At 42.1% G+C, this 12,804-nt stretch overlaps 1 protein-coding gene across 1 annotated transcript in view; it reads left to right on the top strand.

Moving 5' to 3' along the window:
* TDRD7 (tudor domain containing 7) overlaps positions 1-12,804 on the top strand; it is a 1,355,384-nt gene that overhangs the window by 866,782 nt on the left and 475,798 nt on the right. The gene's annotated exons all lie outside the window — the stretch shown is intronic.

Below are 12,804 nucleotides of genomic sequence, written 5' to 3'. Positions count from 1 at the left end.
CTCCCTTCCATCCTGGGGGAAATGCGGTTGTGGAAAGAAAAAACCGTGACATAAAGCAATCTATAACAGCTAGGGTATTAGGTTCAGGTGATGGGTGGGTCAAACATCTAACAAGTGTCCAACGTAGTCTTAGCAATCTGCCAAGAAATTCTCTAAAGGGTTTCACTCCATACGAACTATTGTTCGGCACTAGAATGAAAATCCAGGATTTAGATTGTCAAACTTCAGTGGTGGAAGAAAAAACCTTTGATATCAAAGATCGTTTGGCTGTTTTACAGGACTTGAATGAAGCAAGAAAAAGTCTAAGTAATATAAAGTCTAAGCCAACAACCACTGAAGAACCACCTGTCCCAGCAAGACCTGTCTGGATTCCAAAGATTGGGGATCTGGTCAGAGAAAAGATCGCGGTGAAGAAGGAATTTGGGCCTTCTTACAGAAAAGCAGTACCTGTCTTAGCTGTCAGCGGAAAAGATCAGTAGTACTACCGGCGCTTGCTGGTAAAAAGGAGAACAGAGTTGTATCCATCGACCTGGTGAAACCACAATCATGTGGCCAATAATAAGTAGGCCCAGTGGACTCCCAAGCAGTAGCAGAAGACCAAATCTTGCTACAATCCAAGAGGTTCAAACTGAAAGACTAATCACTTTCGATAAACCATCAGTGAATAAAAAAGGACTATGCAACAAAGCCATGGAACTTGTGCCTCTTGAAACCCAAATTGCAACAGTTCATGAAGAAACACCAGTCTACAATGATGTAGCCTCGGACTATACAAATGTAACAAGAGAAAATGCAAAGATCAATGGAAATCCGGAAGCAATCCCACCAATTGACAGAACTGCATCTGGCTACTTTTTCAACTTTGATGATTTTTCCGATGATCCGAGTGAACATGGAGACGAGCCTGCAACAAAACCTTTCAAAATGAAAATTACAGAACTTTTTCATCAACTCAAAGAAACATATCTGATTTCCCCTTGGATTGAACAATGGATTGTGTTAGGTGTACGTATGTTACTACTTTGGCTGATCTTAGTTTTCATTTTGGGAAAATTTATTGATGGAAAATACAGTACAATGGACACAGCAAGTCAGAACATCAACTTGGTCCTGAAACCACACAGATCTACTCACATAGAGAAAAGAGAACTATCATCAGTTAATATCACAGCAAAGCCTATACCTGGTGGTATAGCATGGGACAGAACTGACTATGAAATCTATGGCCCAGTAGAGCTCTTGAAGTATCCACACCAATTCAAGATTTCATTGAGTGACTTTGTGACACCAAGTTCTTTCTCTGATGATTGGGACTTTGAAAATGTTAATAATATGATGTCAGATTTAATAATGTCAGCAAAATTTATAGAACATGATTATTTACAGGGTTCATCGAATTATGAAGAAATATATTGTTATAACTACTATGGTCATCATGATCTGCATAAGTCTGCGAATCCTAGAAATATTTTTTCTTATAATCAGTGGGAACATTGTCCAACTCCATAGGCAGTTCGAAAACTTTTTATGAAAAATTCCCATACTTTTCAGGGTTTAATCAAACTGATCCAGAAATGTTTTATTTCAAGATGTTAAATAAGACAGGAATGAAAAACCTGCTGACAAATACTAAATTGATTTATTCTGAAAAATGTTATGATAAAATGTCAACATTTGGCTGTGAGTTTTGGAAAAACAACATTGAAACCAAAACCATCTGGGGAACAAAAGAATGGCAGGTACAAGGTCTAGAAGCATTATTCAGAGCCTGCAGGACCTTAGAATAAATAATGTTCCTGAATGACACAATTCAGCAAACAACCTGTCTTGGTTTAGCCAAGATAAAAGATTTAAGTAACCCGTCTATACCAAAACCTATGCCTGATAGAAACACCACTATAGATGAGGGGTTAGACGTGTCCTATATTTTAAAACAAAACAGAAAAAATCCTGATTGGAAAAAATGGTTGATCTGGCCCATAGACACAAATAACTGTCAAAATAGATTCCTGAACAAAATACAGGGGTTCAAACAGAATAGGCCAGACCCTAGATATTCCCAGAGACAACATCCAGGGATAGTTACAACATAAAGTGTAGGAAAACTATGCCTTGACTGGCTACAGAAATCCACACTTCCCGGAATAAAGCAACACTTAACTTTACTTAAAGAAGGTGCTGGCTTGCGAGATTTCATAATGGGACCTCGCAAACAGCGTCAAAATCGTTTCATATACGCCGGTATATACGCAGCTTACAATGAAGCTTGGAAATTAAAACAAATTGAAACTGCTTAAAAAATACGGGAATTTGACCGTATCAATTTGGAGAAATCAATTTTTGTAGTGGACAATGGGTTAACGACTCTGTCCTCCAGAATCTATTCACTGGACAGCATCGTATCATCTGCTATTGATATAATAGAGCAGGACATGCTAATGTTACAACATGGCCAGTCCCAAATACCTTCTATTGTACAGCTAGGCTGGACGTTTCAAAACCTGCGTTCAGGCTATGTGCCATGGTGTTTAATCAACATAAGGTCATTGTTTTCTATCTTTAACCTTACTGATAAACAAATCAGTTTGGCACAAAAAGGAACAGACTATACGATACTGAGCATTGAAAAACTTGAGAGCTTACCATTGACTATGTCAGAAAGACCTGTCAATGAATGGATAATACATGGGACCATTACAATCCCGATAACAACTTTTCAGTTTCAGTACTGCCAAAAATATATACCAGCAGGTCTGTATGAAAGGTTGGGTAAAGGATACATCAAATCGACCTGGAATTTACCTTATACACACAAATGTTCAGTGAAGGGAAAACAAAGGTATTTCTTAGTGGTAATGATTGTAAAAAATCACTAAGCAGTACACTCCTGTGTCAAGGTATTAACTTGCATGGTGCCTGTGAAGGTTCTTCGAACAACCTTTCATGTCATCTGCAGTGCACCCCTACTACACAGATAGACATTTTTCAGACAGCTTTCCAACGGTAGCTACGTTCTAATAAGTGACCACAGCTGCTGTGGAATGGTGCCAGGAGAAACCCGATCTCGTAACTGTGAAGTCCAGGGTCATTTGCTGTATGCAAGTATTGTATCCAAACAGCAATCCAGACATGGAGGCGGCAATATGGCCTTATGTGAATATCTCTTCTATTCGAATTGATACTTTAAGCAGAATTAAGTCTATTCTTTTACAGACAACTGTGCCTTTAACCTCGGCCAAAGAGACATATGACCTGCAAGTTGCAAGGACAGCGGCAGAGATACATACCCTATTATTGACAAATTGCCCGGTGCATTTCGTAGAAATGTTAAGTCGTTTCGTTTCGAAAAGCTTTATTCGATCATTAAAAACAATCATAAAAGCACATAAAAATACATCACAACATTTCTGGACAGTTACAATGTTAAATTCGTGCAATCACTAACAAAAGGGAACACTTAATATAACAAAGACTTGCTAAAATGACAGGAATCAGGCCTTATCAGTTAATTAATTAATAGTAAAGACCATACTTTTCCTAGCGGACACAGATTTCAAAATAAAAACGGCTGTAAAAAAAACACACATCTGGATCATCAAGTGCAAATAAAAGCCTCATAGCAGTTTTGATTGTTGACACAGAATATTTTCTAAAAAGCGGTTTAAGGTAGGCAATACGGAGATACAGGTACAATGGACAAATGAGTAAAAAGTGCTTGGTGCTCTGCTTCGAGATTCCATCACATGGGCAAAGGATAGATGGGTGCTTTTTTATCGAGGGGAATGCCACCAGTTTATGTTTAATACCTAGTCTTAGCCTGGTAAGGAGGTACTGGTGGGATTGCTTAGTGACCACCTTCAAATACTTAGAAAAGCCAGAACTATTCAGATTGTTAGAATAGTAAAATTGATGGGCTTGGAACTGGCTAGTGGCGTCACCGTGCATTTTAGCTTTAATCCCCAGATATATATTTTTAAGCTCCTTTTTAGAGATATCAGTAGCACTAGCGGGATCCGCAGAGACATTCAAGTCAAATATATCTCTGAATGATGTTATAACGTAATTAAGCCATGGGATCAAGTAACATTTATCCAGGCGAAGGCAATCATTGATGATTCTTCTGGTAAAACCAGTTTCTTCCTTAGCCCAAATCGATCGCCAGGCCATTAGCGGTCGTAATCCAATGAGATCTGTCAGAAAAACCAACCCAACTTCCTGGTGAACCAACCTAGTAGAAGCAGATAAAGGGAGACAAAGGAGTCTCTTTAAGAAACTGTTTTCCTCCACTTGCAGATCCCCATGTCGACAGTAACCCCAGATCCCTGATCCGTAAAGTGCAACTGAGGCGCATCTATGGCGATAGACATGCAACATATCATATATACGTCGACTTCCTAGTTTGGAGGTAAATTTGAAAACACCAAAAACACTTTTGCCCATCTTAGCCTTAACGTTTGAAATCTCCTGAGCCCACATGCCGTTTCTATTAAAAGTGATACCAAGATAGCGGAAATTATCTACCACTTGGATTTTTTGATCCTCGATCTGGAATGGTCTTAATTTCCTTACCTTCTTCCCATAAGCCATAATAAAAGTTTTAGAATTATTAATCTTTAGTTTCCTCCCCCTAATGAAATCTGCAAATCTGTCCATTAGTCTCTGCAGACCGACAGGTGTTCTAGATAGGAGGACCATGTCGTCTGTGTAGAGCAGCACAGGAATCGTATGGCCCTCAACTAGCGGTGCATCAGAATTAACCGATTTCAGCTCTATGTCAATAGCATTGATGAAAAGGGAGAAGAGGAGTGGGGCGAGAACACATCCTTGCCTAATGCCTCATTTGACCTTGGTATCATTAGTGCATTCCCCTGCTTGACCGAAACGTATCCGGGTCGATAATTTAATGTACAGTCGGCCAAAAAATTGATAATTACAGCCGGGGCACCCAATTCTAATAATGTAGTCCACAATAACGCAATGTCCACCAGGTCGAAAGCACTAGATAGGTCCGCAAAGCATAGAAACAACGAACCCGGCTTGGCCCATGTGTATTTACCTATAATAAAGTCTAGATTAATACACTGCTCGATAGTACCGAGGCCCTTGCGAAATCCATATTTGGAATCTGCTAAGATTCCATTAGCCTCTGCCCACTCCTCCAATCGCACCAGAAGTACCCTGCTCATTATCTTCAAGGAGGAGTCTAAGAGGGAGATAGGTCGATAGTTCTTAGCCTCGCATCTATCCCCCTTCTTATATATAGGAATAATTATAGACTCACCCCATGTTGAGGGAATGCTTTCCGTAGCTGCCGCATTAAAAACTTTAGTCAGAAAAGGGCCCCATAGCGATGTATCAGCCTTATACAAATCAACCGGCACCCAGTCTGGCCCCGGGGCCTTCCCTCCCTTACTATTGCGGATAGCTTTATCCACCTCAAGAACTGTGATATTAAGGGGTAGTTTTAGGCTGCATACTTCAGACCCAGGACATATGGTTGCTTCTCCCCCCGGGATTAAAAATGCAGGTAAAATGCAAGATCCAACTTTCCTCGCTAACCTGTGCTGTTAGGACGGGGAATTCCTCCTTCTTAAGGAAGGGGCTATTCACTGTATCCCAAAAAAGCTTACTATCGGGGAGCTCTGCCGCCTTAGAAAGATTGTCCCAGGCTTCCTCCCGTAGCTCTTGCTTCCTACGTTTCAGGTGATTTTTATAGATTACCCTGAGGACTGTAATAGCTCCCTTATCCCTGGTACTACTTGTTAGGGCTTTCTTTAATTCTTGAAGGGACTTAGTGCAGGCTCCATCAAACCACCCAATATTGTCCCTCTTTCTACTGACCTTGGCAATTGTTAATATCTTTTTGGTTAGCTGATTTATCTTCTTAAAGCCAGCAAGAATACATGCAGCACCTGCGTTGGCATCTAAGCAGCTCTCCAGCTCCTGTATGCTAACCACCACAATTTTTATCAGCAACTTCTCTGAGTTATCGCTGCACCACTTAATCCTTATACCGTTTGGCCTGCAAGGGACTATTTCAACAATGGTCCTTTGGGTAGCTTGGTCATTCCGTCCCCAGATAAAAATAGACATGGACCATACAATTATGGTCACTAAGGGCCAAGTCTAAAATTATCGGGGTATCACAGAAAATACTAATATTCTCGGTAATCAACACATGGTCAATGACTATGGCTGAGTTCCTACCAGTAAAGGTCGGGACGGGGTTACCCTCACTATCTTTGTCAGGCTGGTATATTAACAGTTCAAGTTTGAGCAAAAGTGAATAAAGTGACTCTCCATACAGGGTGTGTGTAAAATGAGCACAATCCTCCCCTCTAACCCCATCAAATCCACTAACATTCGTAAAAGAGAAAGGGCACAAAGTGATATTAAACCCCCCCCCCCCCCCCCAAATAATAGTTAAAGGGACAGAGATGGCGCCACATAGTTTATCCAGGGCATTCTCTAGTTCATTAACTATTAAAGAACTAGAGGGGTCAAACACATTGTTATAATGATTGATCAACAAAACATTACGGCCCCCCAATGTGTTGCAGCCAAAGTACTTGAGAATGTGACCCAAGTTTTGCATAGGATTTAACTTGCACAGGAAGGTTTATGGAGAGTAGTATCAAAAGCCCCCCTTTGGCCCTGCCCATGGTTGAGCTCTGTGCAGGGAGGTTAAAGGAGACATACCCATCAAAGATTATCTGTTCCGTAGACCATGTCTCTTGAAAACCGAGTATATCGTAGTTGTTAACAAGTTCCCACAACTAAGGGATTCTTCCTTTTTACGCCAACCAGCAATGTTCCAGCTTACAGATTTATACCCACAACCAGGGAATCCCACGCCCGATCCTGGAGCCTCCTCCAGGGGCACACAGGAGGGCGCCGTTAGTGTTGTGGCATCCGGACTCTGGGATTGCATACCACAAAAATTGGGGACAGAGATCTGCTGGCGAATTATCCCTGGATAGTCTACCGCCTTGGGCATACACTCTATGGGTTCATACCCTGGTTGGTCAGTAAGCCCCATGGGAAGTACTTTGTTCCACTCAAGGCTTCCACCCTCCGATGACATCTGGCTAGCAGGGGGTAGTCAGTCTCTCTGCATCGAGACAACTAAAATGATTGTAGTCGCAGTAGGGATCAAGGATAGGCATGGGGCCAAATCTACCAGTGAATCTCCTACTTCTTCCTCTATGGCCGACCCTTGTCCAATCATCGTTACTTCTCCCGTGGACCATACCATTAGGGGGGTAAAAAAAGGACAACAGCAATGTCTGAATAGTAGAGTCAAATGACCTATTAAAACCAGCACATATATGGGATACAGTTCTAGGGTCCCTAAAGTTTATTGTTACACAGTCCCCGTTTATTGTTTTTGCTGTCTTACCCAACCAATTTATAGAAACAAAGGTTCTTAGCTTATTTGAAAATAAAGCAATACTGTATAGAACACAGGAACCGGCAGCAAGACCGAGCACCCAGACGGTGATCCGCGAGGTCGACTCTGACCCGCGGCCCATTCCGACATTGTTCGCAAGGAGACGACGGCCATTGAGCCTCCCTCCAACTTTCTACTTTTGATCACGCTCGCCACAATTGGCGCGACCAGTAAGCCGGCGATCCCCCACCTCCACCCATATCTTGTTAGGAACGGATAATACAGCCAAGAATGCTCGGCACCACGCCGTAACGGGGAATACAAAAAAGCTTTCAGCACCTACCGCACCATCAGTGCCTCTGCTCGTTTTTCTAAGGAACATTTTTCCTGGCCGTCCTGCTGTAAACCAGCCCTGGCGCCATCCCAAATATCCAACAACTAAGTTTACCATCCTTCACCTCTCAATAAGAGGCGCTCTCAAACTCAGGCAAACTCTATTAAAAAGTCCTGATGATGATCCCCTTTATGTAACTGAGCAAAGGGATCGAAACGTCGACACGCATGAGTTGACATACATGAGAATAATTCATATGTGGTTTTGTATGTGCTACTCCAGGCGACACTGTCACTATTCTTTACTTATAACAGTGCCCTGCCTGCTCCTTTCTTTTGCCTGTAAAACACCCCTTTCACTACTCTCTATTTTCTCTTTCCTCCCAGTACGGCACAGGATTGTCACACTACTGCTGTAGAAATGTATTATAACTATATTTGATATTTGTTGATAAATAAATTCCTTGTCCGGCTGGGCAAGGAAGTTCAACCGTATAGTAGCCTATAGTGTTCTATACAGTATTGCTTTATTTTCAAATAAGCTAAGAACCTTTGTTTCTATAAATCAATTGATACCCATGGTTCATAGCTACCCGCTGGGTCCCCCTTGTTGCTCAAAAAAAAAGTCTTACCCAACCAAGGCAACCTTCTTAGCATGACGAACTCACTAGATAAATGAGCCGGCAGAGGTCTATTCCAATTTAACCATTTGACAACCTTACTTTTTAAAGAGCTAAAGCATTCCCTTTCCTCCTCTTCTAAGGCTGGGGCGCCTACCAAGAGGACCATAAAACGGTTTGCTTCAGGTGGCAGGTCAGGTAATCGGGATCTCATAACTCTACACTCCTTCACTAATGCTGGTGGGACAAGCTTGCAGGCATCTACTTTACTATTACCGGAATTGTAACTAATACTGGGCAGGGGATCAGGGACTACTTAGGGGGGTCCTGGGGAACCAAGATAGTACCTGGTTGACTGAGTGATCTACAATCAACAATGGGCGGTCTACAATGGAAAGTGGATGGCATCCCCCCCTTTTGGCATAATGTAGTCGTGGCTACACCCGGCTTGTTGACGAAACTTGGGCATGCTACAAAGTTAGATGTCACTTTCTCAATATTAGCAAGTCTGAGTTCTATTTGATCCATTTTAGCTTCTAGGGGGTACAAAAGGGATTTAAATAGCGCGCCCACGCTTTCGATAGACATCTCAGTGCCGTGCTGAATCTGCGGGAGGGTAACAGGGACGGGCATAGTTAAATCGACCGTTCCATTCGCAGTTACTTTTAGGCCGATCGAAGGCCTAACTGATGGGTTACTTCCACTCTGTCGTTTAGCTATTTTAGCCTTACTCTCATCTTTCTTATTATACGCCTGTTTCCTTTTAGGAATTGCCCCTTCTTTGATGCCTTGGTTCAGTGTACTATTTGCGGGAACAATGGGAGTAGAACCATGGTTATCAAGGATCAAATTAATTTCAGGCAAGATTTCGTTTACCAAAATGTCCAAGTCCTGCGGATCATGCTCCTCTGCTCCAGTAGGAGCCTCTAGTTCGGTTATACAGGATACAGGTATAACTGTATCCAGGTTCCTATCTGGAGATCTAGCATTTGCAATGGCTCCCAGGGATGATCTTTTAGTTGCGGAGATTTCCTGTGAGAAACGTTTCTCCAAGATGGAAATTTCAGTTTCTAATAAGGAGTTTGCTCTAATTAAGAACTTTTCCATACCACCCGCTATAGAGCCTCCAACCACGGTTGATTTACTCCTTAGTTCGCGTCCGGACATTATCCACAAAGTTCCTGGTCGAGCAACAACAACAGACCAAGGAGGAGGGCCCGGTCCGGTCTTAACCGGTCAGGAACCGGCAGAAACTGGCCCGCCCTTGGCCCGGGCTTTGCCCGGCGCCGTCCCGCGTGCGCGGTGATCGGAGGAGTTAAGTAGGGAGAGGCGGGTGCGGGAAGAGGCTCCAGCTGCGGCGAGTGACAGGCCGCTCGGAATGCTGGGCCTCGCAGTCTCGGCTCTGTCCTCTCTCTCCAACAGGTCCCAAGTTGATTTACAAAGTTCGCAGCCCCAGTGAAGCACAGAGCAGGATTATCCCTTCGGCGGCAGTTATAACTCCTGTTTACAACGTACGTGAAGTATAGATTCGTATGCATTTTAGTTCTTTAGTTGTTCACTCTATCTTTTATCAGAATTTCTTCCGTTGTATTCGTGTCCATCCAACCATTAGATATTTGTCTAGGATTATTCGCCCTTATTTCTTTTCCTTTTTCCTTTTGGTTATCAATCCCAAACTTTACCAGGCTGCTCAATAATTCTTCCTGTTCCTATTGTCATCCGAGCCTGTGACACAGCATCCGTCCACACCTGAAGTCAAATCTTAAACATGTCAGATACCAGTGGCATCTCACATGTATTTAAGACAATTTTTTCGGGACTGCTAACACCCTCCGAAACAGTTATTGGCATCTTCCCGAATTTTGTACATTTGCTCTTCGGTGGCCTGCCTCTTATTTTGGGACTCGTAGCATGAATTTTATTTTTGTTCCTTCTGCTCCGATATGGCAAGCCAAGTCACAGACAAAACTCTGGCAACGATAGAAGAAATGATCCTAGCAATACGATACTGAGAACGTATCAGTAAATTCCTCGGATTGGCCCGGCTAAGAGATCTGAATACTACCTGGTTTCTTTCATTCAGACCAATTTGGCAAAATTGCATCTTACCTGTGCTTCGATGTCTGCTATGCAGAGAAGAATGCGCGTTGGACGTTTTGTCTTACACCACCATCAGCAGTACCATTGGATATCGACGCTTCGCTTTGTCCGGTAACGACTCATGCAACGTGTTGTCCCCAGCGGCTACCTATTCTGATGACGGCATTCGTTGAGACTTCACCATTACGATTAAGTGGCGGTGAGGTATGAGATGAAAGCGGCACCACACAGGTACAACCTGTGAACACTGCTGATCCTGACATCGATGATGGCAATGCATTGCACATTTGCACTATTTCCACCTTTTTGGAGTTGGCCCAACTTTCACCTACTGTTTTAGACAAAAAAAATTCCGGCCTATCAGAAGTAATGTTCTCCCCTAACAACAAGAATAATATTTAAAAAGCGAGCTCACAGCGTTCCCTGAACTCTGAATTCGGCCTTCAGTTTTTATAAACAGAACTCCAAAAAGACAGTGAACTTATTTTTTTCTCCCTTCCCGAGAACAAAATTTGCCCCTAATTTCCAAAATATTTACCGTTTTTGGCACATGGTACTCTGCTTAAAATAGAACTATTCTTAGAGAACAGAAGTTCTATTTTTAGAGACTCTAGAGACAATATTTCGAATCAGCCTGTAGCCTATGTACAATCTTGTATAACTTTGTGATGAAATGGTCTCGACCTTTTTTTTTTTTCTGTATTCAGAGCCATTTCATAAACGTAATTTTCGCAATTCATTCAGCCAATCATCATATTTGCATTTCCTGAATGAGAACTCTGCTTTAAAGCGTACAGTACAATACTCATTTCGTGTATCTATACCATTTCAGATGCATTTCATTGTATTTTGGGGTTAGTTGGAAAACACATGCATACCTATATGTTTATATATGTCTTAGTATTTAGTAATGATGGACATTATACGTGGAGTGGGTGTTGTGAATGTATCTAGGACCCTAATTAAATATTCCTGATTCATGCCCTTATGCGGTTATGATAAATCATGTCCTTATGAAGGCATTAGAATCTTACCCATATTCAGTCACGGCACGGCTACTTCCTTAGGTTCCTAGAGAGCACAACGAGTTCTTTCGACACACCTAACCTTCAGCAACCTGGGAATTCCCCATGTCTTTGTTTTGATTTGTCATTTGAACTCCTGCGAGCACTAAAGGAACAGTCAGTTCTTAGTGACATCTTTTATTGATAGACAACACTACTGTGATGTGATACATAAGAAAACAGGGAGGAGTAGGGTCGTTTTGTCTCTGTAGAGAGGCTCTGCGACTCAGGTCCTGGGCTCAGGACCATCATATTTGTGTAATTGCAAATCCTTTGGCCGGGATGCTGAATGCGCGTGTGGACAGTCTCAGTCTGCAATACTCGGCCGATCATGAGTGGCATCTTCATCCGGAGGTGATCCAACACATTTTCAGGATGTGGGGGTTTCCTTGTTTGGACCGGTTTGACACTTGACAGAATCGATGGATTTATAGACTTGACTCTTTGAAGCCCCACAGGCTCAATGACCGTTTTGAACTCTCATGTTACCTGTGAACCTGACAATAAGTAGTGATTTATCGTGAACTTTTGTAATTATGTGTTAATTTCACTAGCTACATTATTCTGCTTTGTTTTATTGAGGATGTTTTTGGAATAACCCATGTTTATTTACTAACATTTGATCTACCACATTTTCTTTTCTCGACTGACGTTGCTCTCTTTCACATTTTTCCACTATGGCCGACACGATTCACATTAGTTTTGCCTCGTTACAAAATGGCCGAACCTATTTTCATGACTGTTTTGCAGTCCGTTGTCACTTTTGGTAACACCACGCTGACTTTCCTCATATACCAACAGGCTCGCCCCATTTTATATGTTAATCCAACTTGGAGACAGACTTAGACGTTACACTTTGACCAGCGGTAAGATATATATACTAGACCCATTCTGGGACACGGGCTAAGTCACGTTTGGCACAAGCGGTAACTGTGATTATGTTTGATTTAACATCCCGTTTTTCATTGAGGCAACATCGTTCTTTCTAACGTTTATGGGTGTTTTGCTCTATCTCTTACTTTACGCATACAAGTTCGGACACACGGTGGTTTCATTTTACTGGTCACGCTTCTCTGATACTAGTTAGTTTTTTCACAATGAATTTCACTACTTTTTCCGTAAACAACGTGTCACCTCTCTTTGAATTGTCAACAGTACTGTTTAGATTTGATTTGCTTGCTTAGATTGTGATATGAGACAACAGTTTTTCTATGTTGTGGACCCTCATAGTGATTTATTTTTCAACAGATTCCCCTGACGAAGTGCCTGTTATGGGCACGAAATGCATTGGGAATAT

The sequence above is a fragment of the Lissotriton vulgaris genome, chromosome 3_1 (genome assembly GCF_964263255.1).
Source record: "Lissotriton vulgaris chromosome 3_1, aLisVul1.2, whole genome shotgun sequence".
Classification (NCBI taxonomy): domain Eukaryota; kingdom Metazoa; phylum Chordata; class Amphibia; order Caudata; family Salamandridae; genus Lissotriton; species Lissotriton vulgaris.
This window is presented reverse-complemented; position numbering and strand designations above follow the sequence as displayed.